The 12,663-nt window shown below is 41.8% G+C and overlaps 1 protein-coding gene across 2 annotated transcripts in view; it reads right to left on the bottom strand.

Annotated features, from left to right (window-relative positions):
- Positions 1-12,663, bottom strand: part of ZHX1 (zinc fingers and homeoboxes 1) — a 30,348-nt gene that overhangs the window by 13,456 nt on the left and 4,229 nt on the right. The gene's annotated exons all lie outside the window — the stretch shown is intronic.

The following is a 12,663-nucleotide window of genomic DNA, read 5'->3' as shown; positions in this document are numbered from 1 at the left end:
TGACTTGGGGAGCCCTCCCCTGGGGGGGTCAAATTTCCTATCCAGCGGGGCACCAGGTTCCCACCCACCTAGGGGGTTTGGGTTTCCTTCCACCCACTCACCTGGTAGCTCTTAAACTATACTACTTCCCTCAACTTCCCTGTGAGCTCAAGTCCTTTCTATCACAAACTCAGCCCCCATATGACCTCTCCACTACTGTCATTCTTTCACTGCACAGATTGTGAAGGGTCCTGGAAAAGGCAGGTTTAGAGTGTTTTCTATTACATTATACATGTGAGCATAAGCAGGTACAGAGTCTTTCTCCCAAGTCTGAAATCAAGCAAAACAATGCCTTTTTAAGGCACTTTGTCAGACAAAAGAGGACTGTTTTCCCTTCCTAGTTCTCCAAAAGTAATTCACCAAATGAAGACCAATTCCAAACGATAAAAGTTGATTGCTAGCACATGGCAATTAACTAAAATCTGTTTTCATGCCTCTGTGCATTAACAAGGACATGATTGATTCTGTGAACTGTGCTGGAGAGAAAAAGCATTAAAGGCTGATAGAGCAAGTAGAAGCCAAACAAAATGATGGGGTTTTTTATTAGAATTCTTTACCCATTCCTAAGAAACACTAAGTAGCACCAAACAAATATCAGAATAAATATAATCTTAAATAGCACAGACTTCTGCAGAAAGTTATAAACTCTACAAGTTTTCTTCTTGAAACAAAATCAGACATTGATTTTTTTCATAGCAGAAGCCCCATAGGTACATGATTTTTAAACAATGGAGTATCATCTACTTCCCAAAGTGAAGGCATGCTCAAGTTCAAGGGGAATACTCAGGAGCTGTTTCAGAAGGTTTAGAAAGCCAACAGCATTTAACAGGTTAAAAACAGAGGGCCAGCTTTGTTCATGATGAAGTCTTACATGAAAAAGAACACTGTTAAAGGAAGAAAGGCAGTTACAGGAAATGGGAAAGGGGTAAGAAACTATTTCTCACTGTATGATAAGGCAGATCTTTCTTTTTGATTATGGGAGGGTAGAGGCTGTAGAAAGGAAGAAAGATAAATAATTATTAACATCACATTTCTTCTTCAGGCGAAAGACAGAAACGTTCATCCCCAGCTGCCGCCCAGTGCTGCTCTGTAAGCTCTCTTTCTGAAACTGTGTGCCTGACCTCACTTTTTCATAAATATCTTCCCCAAATGTTTTTAACAGTCACCCTCTGCACTACTTCTGTGCTTACATCCAATGTGCACGGCCTGACACGATAGGCTTTTTATGCCAAGGATACAGTTACACAGCACTAAGGACACTGACAATGCTCAATAAATCGTGGGTAATCATCATTCTGGGATGACAATCATTTAATAGTACTTAAGTTGAAAGATACCCTTCTTCCACAAGTTAATGCTAGCAGTCTGTAAAACTGCACAGAAGTGCAAAAGGTATTTATTTTAATACATACATCCAAAGTATGTCTTGCAAGCCATCTCATTTATCTTTGCACTGAGAGAACCATGAAGCAAAGCTAAATGGATCCATTTGTCTTGGTGTGCTGAGGGACAAGAGGTAGAGCATTATTAACTGCGCTGCTTCTCTGTAGGGCAAGAGGGCCCTTGACAAAAGAAAGACAACTGCCAAGACTCAACGTTGAGCAATGCTCATGGGGAAGAGCTGGGTGGTATTACCTAATCTTTCTGTGATCTTGAGTAAAATTTCAAAGATGCCAGAAAGGCCTGTTTTCAAAGGCTACTTAACAGCCAGTTTGCTGCCTGAAGTTGCAGTTTGAAAAGTGCCTGTGATAACTCTGCAGCACCTCATGCCTAGTGCAGCACGTAGTATCTATGTGCAGGGCAGTGTGAGTGAGTGTAAGCTCCTGCTGAGGGTCCTGTTCTGGGATGGCACAGGGCACAACTGAAAGCAACATTTGACTAACATGCAGTGTTGAAGCATGCTCCAGATAAGGCTGGAGATAGTAAATAAAAATGGGAAACCCGTCCAACAAATCAGTAAGTGTTTTTCTCCAGTCCCCTCATTTACCTAAGAGCATTCACAGTGCCTCTAAGCCCAGGCCCATGTGCAATGGTATCACTTGCAGCCTTTTAGCTAAATTTCTGTATCACCTCTCTGTTTGCTGAGGTTTGGTTTCACTCACTGCACTGGAAAATTATCTCATCCCTCCACTGTTTACCAACAGAGCAACATGTCTCTGATGCAAGCAGGCCTCAGAAAAAGAAAGTTGCACCTACACTCTTCTCATTACACTTTGTAACAAGATACAAAACAAACAACAAAAAATGCATTGTGATTTCAAAATCCTATTTAATTCAGTGCAATGAAGAGCAACAATATTCACTAAAATACCAGTAAAGCAAGAGGCTTGCAAACCCTCCCAGCCTTCTTTTCCCCACAGACTTTACAGACACCACTGTTCCCTTCTCCTTGGTGGTAAAGGGATTATTGCATGTGCAGAACCCTACTTGACATGTTCTCTCAGTTTGCCAGGGGATTATGAAAGCTCACGCTCAAGTAGTTTATCAAACCGATTATGCACCACCCTTGTACTTCAGCTCCTCGACAACACTTCCGCTGTACTGCTCACAAGAATGCCATGTGAGACCTTTCCATGTATCTGAACTTCAGATGAAATCATATTGTCTTGACATAGAATGGCTTTGACAAATTCACCTTTTTAAGAACCTTGTTACTATTCTCTAGGTTCTTACAGACTGATTTTTAGGAAACTCTCCCTATCTCATCCTGACAAAAAGATCCTGTTACCTGATCTGTGATTGTCTTCATGTTCTTCTCTTCTGCTCATGCCTCATTCAAGACAAGATACTATGTGTAAAGTCCTCTGACACCTACCCCCAGTCCTCCATGAATTCCTGAAGATCATCGGTATGTAGTTCAGAGATTGCTTTGGCTTGTGCCTTACATACTTTAGGTCAAATACGTGACTTAATATTGATTAAGACTTTCTGGTTGTAACTGGACTGTGTTTTTATCCCTCACTGTTAACACTGACATTACACATTGTGCGATTTTGTTTGTAATTAAATACTCCAGGTGTTTGCTTTATGCCAAAAGCATTGTTTTTCAGTAACAGAATCTGGAGAAAAAAACACATTCAATTTGTTACACTCTTAATCTCTCCAGGCACTCATCAATTCAATCCTCTTCTGTAATTTTACATCAGATTTTCATACAACTGATGTTCCTAGCAAAACCAATCCACAAAACAGAGATTTTTTTAAAGGAACACAAAAAAGTAAGGACAGGTGCATTTTTTTGAAGGTCCAGGATCTCATGTTTTATCTTTGAGCAGGCAATTGCTCAGGACAGTGCTGCTTAGAAACAGACATAAACAGTTAATCCCACTTTATTAACAACTATACGATGAGAGACTTAATTCTCCAGAGTGGAATTCAACATTTAAAGTTATTTCTACAGCAGATTTGGATAATGATTATATAAATATTATCTAAAGGCAGGCAGAAACCTTCTACCCTTTGATTATAGCTTCAGAAGGAAAAGATGAAGGGTTCACGGCAGAAGACATATTCAAAAGAATCTGTTTCTAGCATATGGTTTTTTTACCCACCTCTTCCCTGCCTCCAAGGAGGAAGGACAGGAGTAGGTGATGGAGCAAGAAAATAAATGAGATTACAGAATAGAATAGAATAGACCAGACCAGACCAGGTTGGAAGAGACCTTCAAGATCATCGTGTCCAACCTATCATCCAACACCACCCAACCAACTAAACCATGCAACCAAGCATCCTGTCAACCCTCCTCCTGAACACCTCCAATAATGATGACTCCACCACCTCCCCAGGCAGCCCATTCCAATGGGCAATCACTCTCTCTGTGTAAAACTTCCTCCTGACCTCCAGCCTGATCCTCCCCTGGCGCAGCCTGAGACTGTGTCCTCTTGTTCTGGTACTGGCTGCCTAGGAGAAGAGACCAACCTCTGCCTGTCTACAACCCCCCTTCAGGTAGTTGTAGACAGCAATGGGGTCACCCCTGAGTCTCCTCTTCTCCAGGCTAAGCAACCCCAGCTCCCTTAGCCCCTCGTCATAGGGCTTGTGTTCCAAGCCCCTCACCAACTTCGTTGCCCTTCTCTGGACACGCTCCAGCAAGTCAACAACCTTCCTAAACTGAGGGGCCCAGAACTACAGAGTGCATTCACTGTGCGTTCAGATTGCATGCTTTATGAAAAGGCATTTCTCCCATCCAGTGTGCAGGAAAAGCATGCCAACAAAGCATCCAAACTCAAATAATGTGATTTTTAAGAATATGCACAGAGTTGCTCAGGAGAAGATGAAGCAATGGAAATGGCTTCTAACTTCCAGAATCACCCAGATTCCAAATTGCCTACTATGTCTCTCACAACACAGAAGACATTGCTTTGTCTTTTCCTTATAGCATCACCTTAATCCACAATAACATGCAGTTGTTGATCCTTCACTTAGCCTCCTTCTATTTGAATTTATTCAGAGTAGATGTATCCATGTCAAAAACTATTCTGCACAGAGCTCAGTGAAGGCTAACCTGCTTTCATCTCTGCTGCCTGTCAGTGAGAAGGGTGAAGGCCTTTGTTTTATAGTGTCATTTTCTTTGGTTGTTCATTATCTGCAAAGTTCAGAGGGCATTACGCTTATGGTTCCAAAATAAAGCCATAGCTCATCTGAACCTTGAAATATTCACATTTGATTCTGGTTTAAAATGAGGTCTGGTTTTAATTCAACACAAGAGCAAAACTTGTCACACTGACTTCAGCAGGACTTTACATGTGCTACAAAGATAAGGGCATGCTTTGAGTCCCTGCTGCATTACAACCTGAAATGAGGGAGGCATGCACCAAATGCTGCTGTACAGAGTTTCAGGGTATGCTGAAGCCAGACCCATGCTGGAGCACTGGGATGCCAATGATGCCCAGCAGAGGCTGAAGGGAGCCTGCCACAGGACATGTGACTAGACTTTCTCAGTTACTTCCTATCTTCACTGGTTTTAATGAGTAACAAGCAGGTTCCATCAAAATAAACCTCAGAATTTCAGGCCACAATTGACTACTAAACGGCCTGGATAATTGTTCTCTATTACAAAATATCCTCCAAGTACCTCTGCAGTGAGCATAGCAACTTGTGTCATCACTTTTGACACAAAAAGCTGTAATTGTTTTTTTATGTTGGATCACATAGAAGCTCCTGACCAAATGTGACAAGTACTTAATGATCATGGGTCTGTTCCTCAGCCACATACACACGTATTGTCTATGTGACCCAGTCACTTTGGCAGCTAACCCTCACAGAGGCAGGTAGGGTTTTGATTTGTTGGCTTTGTTTTGTGTTTTTCTGACTTTTGAAGTGTTCAATTCAAATTGTGAGCACACAGGAATTTTAACATCAGACATGTCTGCATGATTATTCTTGAAGGCAAGTATCAGACTGATGTGCCCCATAAAATGGCGATGGAGTTAGGGATATTTGTTTTGCATAGCTACAGCTCTGTTTTCTTTTGCCTGCTGTGCTGTTACATAGAATAAGGAAAGGAGGAAGAAATAAATTACTGATGGGAAAAGATTTTTAAACATGGTTTAGGTCAAATAAACATGTAATTCAAGCTCCAGAATGTTTCATATTGACTTTAAAAAAAAAGAAGAACAGTAAAAAATTACTCATTTTTAAATCATATATCAAAAAAAGTTTCTCCTTAAAAAACCCATCAAAATAAAAGGTTTTATTCTCCTGGGATTTCCTTCTTTAAAATGAAACAATCTGGCACAGAAATGATTTTACAAAATGTTCCTCTTGACTTCAACTTACTTTTTTTTCTTTTACCCAGATGAAAAAATCCTAGAGGTTTCATTTTCCCAAGCCCCAGTCTAGTGCTGGAAGCACAAGACCTTCCTTCCACTTTCCGCAGTTCATGTCCCCTTTCAGCTTCTTCAGGGACCAGAGCAGCAGTTCTACAGATGGTCCCCTTTGCTAGATAGCCCGACTCATTCTCTCGTCATCCCTCGTGCTGTACAGGAACCCCCGCTCTTCTGAAGGTGACACAGCCCAGCACAGATTGTCTCCTCTTCTCCCCTCCTCCACTGCAGATAACCGTACGTACCCTTGTCACATCGGGAAAACAGACTTCAGATTGGCTGCTATCTGCTCTCATTAATATTTGCCTTCTACCATAGCAAAATGATATCCTCTCAACAGCAATTAGATGTACTGGGAATGCTCTACCCTTAAACAAGTGAGACTAGGTCTCAAGGTTTACCAGCTCCCACTGCCTTTATAGCTCCTGCTAGGCCAGTGGCATTTGCAGGAGCACAAAACGCAGCAGCAGCTTAAGGAGTACGTTGATGCATGCCAATACAAAACCCTAGGCAGATCAAGGAGTAGAATCCATTTAATACACGTGGTTTAAAGCAGCCTGCAAGAGTGCTTGACAGGCACAAAAGCACGATCAAGAGCAGGTAACAAAACATCCTGCAAATTCTGCCTTGGATACAAAAAGGTAGTGATACATTATGACTCACAATTCTTCCCCTGTTTTTTTTTTTTTCCCTAACAGTGGAATGCATTTCTCAGACCTCAGGGCTAGATCCTTGCCAAATTTCAAGTTCCTATGTCAAATCCCTGAGGCACAGAGCTGTTCAGAAAAATGAAAGATAATACGGCTTTTTACTTTGCAATTGCTGCTTCTCCTTGCTTCCCTCCTCACTGTTAATTTTGCTCTTGAGTCAGCTGTGTCCCCAAAACTCAGCAAACACAGAACAAAAGCCTCCTCCAAACAGAAACAATGTGTGAGAAATTCTCATTTCAGTGATCATAGGGAACTAAACCCAGGGGCTTGCAATGGCCTCACCAGGTGACACGAACACGCATTGCTCGCTGTGTGCTCCACATGTACACACAGACTTGCATACACCACAATACAGACCCATAAGTTAAGTAACATGACAAAGGACCCCAAACCACTTGATTTGTAACTCAGTATTTGTATGAGCCAGTGTTTTATGAACAAAGAAAAAGCCAAGGGCTTGGACTGGCACACAAAAAGCAAGGAAAAAATATTACAGTTCTGTTGAATGGACCTAGGCTAGCATGTGTCAAGATGAAGACTTGAAGGCACATTATCAAGGCTGCAACTACTCTTCTGGACCCTCCTCTACCACTTATGCCACTATGGCCTTCTCCTTATATGAGCCTCTTCAGAACCTCTTCTGCATGCCCCAGACTCACCTGCTTCACACCCCATGCCCTCCTTAAAGCCTCCTCCAGCCTCTTAGGTCTGCTACCACTTTGTGAGAAGGTCAAGGACGCAGAGTGCATAAAAAGTCCTTTATTTTCTTTGCCACGTGACTTGCTTCTCTACTTAGGAAGTAAAAAATGTGACTTTGGAGCTGGTACTCTAGAGGTTGGGGTGGGCTTTTTTTTTTGGTAATGTGGCTCCAGAACGCTGCCAGTGTCATCCAACACAATTGTGGCCTTCCAGTATCTGAAGGGGGCCTACAGGAAGGCTGGGGAGGGACTTCTCAGGATCTCAGGTAGTGATAGGACTAGGGGGAATGGAATGAAGCTGGAGGTGGGGAGATTCAGGCTGGACATAAGGAGGAGGTTCTTCACCATGAGAGTGGTGAAACCCTGGAATGGGTTGTCCAGGGAGGTGGTTGAGGCCCCGTCCCTGGAGGTGTTTAAGAGCAGGCTGGATGAGGCTCTGGCCAGCCTGATCTAGTGTGGCGTGTCCCTGCCCATGGCAGGGGGGCTGGAACTAGATGATCCTTGTAGTCCCTTCCAACCCTGAATGAATGAAACTATGAAATAGCTTTACAACATTAGCTGAATCACTAAGTTAAAGACAGAGAAAACCAGTCTTAACAGACATGGACAGCATACATCCTCACAGAAACAACCAATATAATCTAGTAGCTACAAAAAGGTATCACGTTTTGTCTCATAAATCCATAGGTCTTTTAAGGAAAACTACAGCCATGCTTCAATAAATGCATTCTTTGATATCCTACATATTTACAGTACTTATAATAATACAGACATGTTATGCTGTTTAGGGGGGGGGGGTTTAATTAAATTTTCATTTTCAACCAAATGCAGTTTGACACAAATTGGGAATAACAGGAACTACTCATCATCTGAAACCCAGGATATTAATAATTCAGTATTTTCTAAGAAAATTACAAAAATTAAAAATTTAATACTCTGAGTGTGCGTGGAGATGAAGGACCGACAAAACAAACACCAATGTAATTTATCCCTTTACAAAACAAAATGTTGCCAACCACCACAACATCAAACAATGAGAAGCATTCACTATTTATGAAAATTATCAGAAGCACAAATGCAAATCAAGATGAGAATGAATAATTTAAATCAAGGTTCCCTATATGCAGATTTAAACTGCAAGGCAATCATCTACTTTAAACCATTTTGATATCTACATATTGGGGTTGTTTCTGAATGAATGCGGTAGTTAAATGATGCACAGGAGGGTAAAACTGTTTGGTAAGGAGAGGCAAGGTGAGCATGATCAGTGTCACTATTAAAATCAACCAAATTAGAAGAGCCCCAGACAGGAGTGGGGTGTGGTACTCGGAGAATGTTTATGAATGTCCAAGTTTAGCATGAGAGAATAGGCAACCCGTGAAACCCCATGGGAATAAGATGCATCTGTTGTTATAGGCAGCCCCAGCAAAATGTTACTGGTTCACTAGCCTGGGGCAAGCTTCTCCCTCCCCCCCCCCTTCCCCTTTTTCTGACAGCCAAGTACAATATTAGCTTGCCTTTTTTTATTTATTTTTTTTTTCCATAGCCAAACTGAGGCTGGGTGAGAATATTTTGTGTCTAGACTAATAAATGTTTGTGAGGATTTTGCAAGACTAGTTTATGGGAACAGAATCCACTTTTTGTTTTCTGCTGGAAAAAGCAGCATTAAAAGCAAATGAGCACCATCATGCATTTGTTTTAAATTGCATATTACAGCACTCCTATTTTGTGTGCAATCAATACATAATTTGGAAGAAAAATGCTTTTAAAATTCAAAGCTATCCCTGAGTAGCTAAGGTTCTCTTGGAAACTGAAGGAGGAGTCTGAAATTATTGTTCTTTTGTTTGCATCCCCCAGTGGGAAAGGCAGCACACAACTAGGAACCACTGTGCTTTGAGGCAGCATGAATCATTAAGAATAGAGATCAACGTGTCGTGTGTGTCCCCCTCCCCTTCATTTAAACATTAGATATTAAAACTAAATCTAGGACAAAGGGAAACTAAACAGACTCTTTCCTTCCCAAGCAGTTATTGGGTTAAATAAAGTATCAAGGGACCATATAAATGTTGTAACTTCCTCTAATGAAATAAAAAGATACTTATATTTTGCAAAACATGGGCTGCCTAGATTCTAATCACAAGCATCAACTTAATCAGTGGAAATTACTGGGATATGCAGGGGCCAAAACCTACATTTTCTTCTTAATATTTGTTTTGGAGGGTGGAGTATCTCAAGATGAAATGGCTGACTGAGGTTTTTATTTCATTGCTTTGGGTGGAAATGACTGAATCTTTCCACACAAGGTAGTGCAGAGAAGCTGCTCTGGTGCAAAGCAATCTTCGGTCCCAACCTTCCAACAGGCTCACACCCTCAGGCTATCTCTCCTGGGAGTCAGCTCTCCGAAGCATCCACAGTTAAACAGCCTAGTAAGGAAGAGGGCTCCTGTTCAGTAATTCACAGTTAAGTAACTTCATGAGGGCTACACCCAGAAACAGGATGGATATTCACTCATATGAAGCAGCATATGTCCAGAAATTCTGCCCTTGAAACTGGCTCATGCAGAAAGAAAGAATGTGTGAGAGTAAGCACCACTGAGTATGGTGTTTGTACTGTAATCATCCACACAAATATTAATATACTGGAAAGCTTTCAAAGCTTCTTAAGAACTCTGAAGTTCAGTTTCAGTGTATTCAGTAACATAAACCTTCTCCTTCTCTGAACATTATATACTATGATTAATATATGTATTTCTAAGGATGTGCACATGTGACTACTTCTTTACTATGTGTGGAAAGAGCAAAACGATTTTCCTTCAGTATTACTCTTTTTTCTCACCTTTCCCTGATATTAACAAGGCCTTATTTTTCCCCTAGAGGAACCCAGGAACTAGAGAACTGGGAAAAAAACCCCACAAGGGATACTTCCATCTTAACTTATTTCTTTTAATGAAATAATAAAAAAAGAAAATTAGTTATCAACTCTCAAACTGCTCCAACAAATTAAAGTATAATGTATTAAGGAGTCAAATTTGAGAAACACTCATAAGATTCAAAAGTAAAGTTGTGTGGGTTTGCACCATGTTGTAACAAATAACCTGCAATGCCAGCAGGGTCCTGTACAGGCATCAACTCCAACAGTGAGAAGTTTGGAGCACAGAGAGCCTGAAGTATTCGGCGCTGCAAACAAGGCTGCACATTGTGCAGCGCTGAATGCTCTGCGAATTCCACCAAAGCTACATGCGTTTCATCTTGCTGAGAACCTCACTGAGAAACAGAAACCCCTGAGCCTTCACATTTCATCTAGCTCATTGGTAATTGCTGCCTCTGATTTGCAGAGCACCCTCAGCTCCAACTGATGTTGCTGAAGGCAGATGGCCTATGTAAAAGAGGCAGTATTTTTTCTACTTTGAACATATTCTGAAGATTAACTAGGAATTTGGAGGTTTTGAAGAAGCACACAGCTGTAACTAAGGTTTAACTACCAGTCTTCTGCAGCCTAGATAGTACCTAGTGTTCCTTCACAGAATCACACAATCAACCAGGTTGGAAGACAAAACTCGGAGATCATCAAGTCCAACCTATCACCTAATACCCAACACCTCCTGACAACTAAGCCATGGCTCCAAGTGCCACATCCAATCCTTTTTCAAATGCCTCCAGGGATGGTGACTCCACCACCTCCCTGGGCACCACATTCCACTGGCTGATTACTCTTTCTGTGAAGAACTTTCTCCTCACCCAGAGCTCAAACTTCCCCCAGCGCAGCTTGCGACTGTGTCCTCCTGCCCTGCCACTGGCTCCCTGGGAGACAAAACCAACCCCCACCTGTCTACAACCTCCCCTTAGGTAGCTGTAGAGAGCAATAATGTCTCCCTTGAGCCTCCCACTCTCCAGGTCAAACTTCCTGCCTTCTTTCCCGTTGTTCCCCCTCTTTTTGAGCTAATTATCAAAAAAGAGCCTTACACCAATGCACAGAGCCAGTAGTAGAGTTTTAAAATCAACAGCACTTTAACATAGGAAATATGTCCTTCCATTATAACACAGGGAGGAAGGTAATCATGTTTTGTTTAGACTATTAAATACCAGTTTTGAGGAAAGCCAAGTTAAGAGTTCTCTACCAAGAGAGCCTTGGACTATGCAAACATGCCTCTCCATTTACAAAGTTCTTAGCACTTCTGTCAAGTAAGACAATGTTAAAATAATTACACTCCTAATCTATAAAACAAAGCTTCACGCCTTAACATCAATATAAAATAACTGCTAATTCACAGTATCCATTGCAAGCTAACAGCTATTTCCTACCCAATATACAGAATCATACAATTGTATAGGTTGGAAAAGACCTTTAACATCACGAAGTCCAACCATTTACCTAACACAGGCAAGTCCACCACTGAACTATGTCACTAAGCATCAAATCTACATACCTTTTAAATACCTCCAAGGTTGGTAACTCCATCAATTCCCTGGGCAGCCTGTTCCAAAGCTTAACAACTCTTTCTGTGAAGTAATTTTTCTAGATATCCAACCTAAACTTCCCAGGTGCAATTTGAGGCCATTTCCTCTAACGCTGTCACTTGCTGCTTGGGAGGAAAGATTGACTCCCACCTTGCTGCAACCTCCTTTCAGATATTCATAGACAGCAGTAAGGTTTACCTTCAGCCTCCTTTTCCAGACTAAATAGCCCCACTTCCCTCAGATGTTCCTCAGAAGACCTGCACTCTAGAACCTTTACTAGCTTTGTTACTAGCTTCTTTGAACATGCTTCAGCACCTTAACATCTTTCTCACAGTCAGGAGCCCAAACCTGAACACAATCTTCGAGGTGCAGCCTCACCAATGCAGAGTACGGGAAGACAATCCCTTCCCTAGCCACACTGATACAAGCCAGGAAGCTATTTGTCACCTGAGCACACATACGTGGTTCATAAGATGCTTTGAAGATTGTGTGCTGAACACGTGGAGCTTCTACCATAACCATCATGAAGTTCAAAAGCTCATGTTTGTCCTTCTGTCCGGTGGGGTGAATTGGGCGCTCACAGCACAATGCTGACTTTGCCAGTAAGGGCTAGCATTATGCATGCCCGTTACACACTTCTGTCTGCCCACTGTTTAAACTGCCAGCCTTCAATTCTTGCTTGAGCAACAACTTCAAATCGTGGGTCCCCTGGCAGCATGTTAAATTCCTTCATCTCCTAGTAAGACAAATGGATAAGGAAGGTGAGCAGCAGACTGCAGGCTGCCACCAGGAAAGGCCAAGTTGCCTGCCAAGTGAACCTAAAAGACCAAACTCACTTTCTCAAATGGCTCCAAGCACAATTTGAAGATGGTTCTTTGGAAGTACAATATACTGAGCTCCTTTACACCTGTGAGCCACAAGCAGAGGTCAAGCTACT

This window comes from Melanerpes formicivorus, unplaced genomic scaffold, assembly GCF_026170545.1.
Source record: "Melanerpes formicivorus ecotype bairdi unplaced genomic scaffold, bMelFor1.0.p_v2 SCAF_40, whole genome shotgun sequence".
Classification (NCBI taxonomy): domain Eukaryota; kingdom Metazoa; phylum Chordata; class Aves; order Piciformes; family Picidae; genus Melanerpes; species Melanerpes formicivorus.
This window is presented reverse-complemented; position numbering and strand designations above follow the sequence as displayed.